Genomic DNA, 3,864 nt, shown 5'->3' on the forward strand with positions numbered 1-3,864 from the left:
TTTTGCTGCATCCCATAGGTTTTGGGTCATCAAGTTTTCATTGTTATTTGTTTCTAGGTATTTTTTGATTTCCTTTTTGATTTCTTCAGTGAACTCTAATGAAACCATTTCCACTAAGAGCAGGAACAAGGCAAGGTTGCCCACTCTCACCACTATTATTCAACATAGTTTTGGAAGTTTTAGCCACAGCAGTCAGATCAGAAAAAGAAATAAAAGGAATCCAAATCAGAAAAGAAGAAGTAAAACTGTCACTGTTTGCCGATGACATGATACTATACATAGCGAATTCTAAAGATGCTAACAGAAACCTACTAGAGCTAAGCAATGAATTTGGTAAAGTAGTAGAATACGTAATTAATGCACAGAAATCTGTTACATTCCTATACACTAATGATGAAAAATATGAAAGAGAAATTAAGGAAACACTCCCATTTACCATTACAACAAAAATAATAAAATACCTAGGAGTAAACTTACCTAAGGAGACATAAAACCTGTATGTAGAAAACTATAAGACTGATGAAAGAAATTAAAGACAATACAAACTGATGGAGAGATATACCATATTCTTGGATTGGAAGAATCAACATTGTGAAAATGACTATACTACACAAAGCAATCTACAGATTAAATGAAATCCCTATCAAACTACCAGTGGCATTTTTCACAGAACTAGAACAAAAAATTTCACAATTTGTATGGAAACACAAAAGCCCCCGAATAGCCAAAGCACGCTTGAGAAAGAAAAATGGAGCTGGAGGAATCAGGCTCCCAGACTTCAGACTATACGACAAACCTACAGTAATCAAGACAGTATGGCACTGGCACAAAAACAGAAATATAGATCAATGGAACAGGATAGAAAGCCCAGAGATAAACCCACACACATACGGTCAGCTTACCTTTGATAAAGGAGATAAGAATATACAATGGAGAGAAGACAGCCTCTTCAATAAGTGGTGCTGGGAAAACTGGACAGCTACATGTAAAAGATTAAAAATAGAATTCTCCCTAACACAACACACAAAAATAAACTCAAAATGTATTAAAGACCTAAATGCAGGGCCAGACACTATAAAACTCTTAGAGGAAAACATAGGCAGAACACTCTATGACATAAATCACAGCAAAGTCCTTTTTGACTCACCTCCTACAGAAATGGAAATAAAAACAAAATAAACAAATGGGACCTAATGAAACTTAAAAGCTTTTCCACAGCAAAGAAAACCATAAACAAGACAAAAAGACAACTCTCTGAATGGGAGAAAATATTTGCAAATGAAGCAAGTGACAAAGGATTAATCTCCAAAATTTACAAGCAGCCCATACAGCTCAATATCAAAAAAAATAAAATAAACCCAATCCAAAAATGGACAGAAAACATAAATCGACATTTCTCTGAAAAAGATATACAGATTGCCAACAAACACATGAAAGGATGCTCCACATCACTAATTATTAGAGAAATGCAAATCAAAACTACAATGAGGTATCACCTCACACCGGTCAGAATGGCCATCAGGAAAAATTCTAGAAACAAGAAATGCTGGATAGGTTGCCGAGAAAAGTGAATCCTTTTGCACTGTTGGTGGGAATGTACACTGATACAGCCACTATGGAGAACAATATGGAGGTTACTTAAAACACTAAAAATAGAAGTACCATATGACCCAGGAATACCACTATTGGGCATATACCCTGGGAAAACCATAATTCAAAAAGAGTCATGTACCACAACGTTCACTGCAGCACTATTTACAAGAGCCAGGACTTGGAAGCAACCTAAGTGTCCATTGACAGATGAATGGTTAAAGAATATGTGGTACACATATACAATGGAATATTACTCAGCCATAAAAAGAAACGAAATTGAGTTATTTGTAGTGAGGTGGATGGACCTGGAGTCTGTCATACAGAGTGAAATAAGTCAGAAAGAGAAAACAAATACCATATGCTAACACATATATATGGAATCTAAAAAAAAAAAAAGGATCTGATGAACTTAGGGGCAGGACAGGAAAAAGACACAGACGTGAGAATGGACTTGAAGACATGGGGAGGGGTAAGGGTAAGCTGGGACAAAGTGATAGAGTAGTATTTACATATATACACTACCGAATGTAAAATAGATAGCTAGTGGGAAGCAGCCTCATAGCACAGGGAGATCAGCTCGGTGCTTTGTGACCATCTAGAGAGGTGGGATAGGGAGGATGGGAGGGAGATGCAAGAGGGAGGAGTTATGGGGATATATGTATACATAAAGCTGATTCACTTTGTTATACAGCAGAAACTAACACAACATTGTAAGGCATTTATACTCCAATAAAGATGTAAAAAAATAATAATAACAGCAAACATTCATATCCAAAAAAACACACAAAAAACAAAAAAAACCCAAATACATCGATAAGAATAAAATACCTAGTAATAAATTTAATCAAGCAGGTGAAAGTCCTGTACACTGAAAACTACAAGACATGGATGAAAAAAACTGAAGAAGACATAAATGAACGAAAGATATTCAGTGCTTATTGATTAAAGGAGTTAATATTATTAAAATGTTGATATGTCAATCATCTACAGAATGCCCAAAGAAATCTGCAGATTCAATGCAATCTCTATAAAATTCCAATGGCATTTTTCTCAGAATTAGAGCAAACAATTCTAAAATTTGCATAGACCCACAAAAGGCCCCAAATAGCCAAAGCAATTTTGAGAAAGAAGACCAAAGTGGGAGGCATCACAGTCCCTGATGTCAAACTATGTTACAAACTATAGTAATCAAAATGGTGTGGTTATGGCATAAAACAGACACATAGATCAATGGAAGAGCATAAAGGGACCAGAAATAAACCCACACATAAATGATCACTTAATTTATATCAAAGGGTCCAATAATATATAACAGGGAAAGGATGTCTCTTAAATAAATGGTGATGGAAAAACTGGACAGCTACAGACAAAAGAATGAAACTGGACCACTGTCTTACACCATATATAAAAATGAACTCAAAATGTATTAAGGATGATCATAAGACCTGAAACCATAAAACTCCCAGAAGAAAACATAGGCAATAAGCTCTTTGAACCTGGCAATGATTGTTTTGGTTCTGACACCAAAAGCAAAGGCAACAAAAGCAAAAATAAACAGTGGGATGACATCAAACTAAAAAGCTTCTGAACAACAGAGAAAACAATTAACAAATGAAAATGCAGGGCTTCCCTGGTGGCACAGTGGTTGAGAGTCCGCCTGCCGATGCCGGGGACACATAAACATGGCCAGTAAGTACACGTAAAGGTCAGAACTTCACTAATCATCAGGGAAATGCAAATCAAAACCACAATGAGATATCACTTCACACCTGTTAGAATGTCTGTTTTCAAAAGGACAAGAAATAACATGTATCAGTGTGGGTGTGGAGAATAATATTACGTATTATATAATATGTATAAAACGTATTATATAATACTTACTTGGCAGGGGAGATACCATGATCATGAAGGTGGTTTTCCTAGGACGAGGCTCAATCATTGCACTGCGAGTGTGCTGAGGCCTGCGATTTCCCCAAATGGGGGAAACTCGACTGCATAATTTATGGTAGTGGGGTACTGCATGCACGCTTTCCTCCAGCATTGGGTGTTTAATAATAGAGCTGAACGGGCTTCCCTGGTGGCGCAGTGGTTGAGGGTCAGCCTGCTGATGCAGGGGACGTGGGTTCGTGCCCCAGTCTGGGAGGATCCCATGTGCCGCAGCTGGGCCCGTGGGCCATGGCCACTGGGCCTGCGTGTCCGGGGCCTATGCTCTGCGGCGGAGGAGGCCATAGCAGTGAGAGGCCCGTGTATCGCAAAAAAAAAAAAAAAGTA

The 3,864-nt window shown here is 37.7% G+C and overlaps 1 non-coding gene across 1 annotated transcript; it reads left to right on the forward strand.

The window, feature by feature from the left end:
* Positions 1 to 3,466: 3,466 nt before the first annotated feature.
* Positions 3,467 to 3,630, forward strand: LOC112061934 (U1 spliceosomal RNA). Its single transcript, XR_002890445.1, has one exon. It is a non-coding gene; the product is annotated as a U1 spliceosomal RNA (small nuclear RNA).
* Positions 3,631 to 3,864: the final 234 nt, after the last annotated feature.

This window comes from Physeter macrocephalus, chromosome 2 (genome assembly GCF_002837175.3).
Source record: "Physeter macrocephalus isolate SW-GA chromosome 2, ASM283717v5, whole genome shotgun sequence".
NCBI lineage: Eukaryota > Metazoa > Chordata > Mammalia > Artiodactyla > Physeteridae > Physeter > Physeter macrocephalus.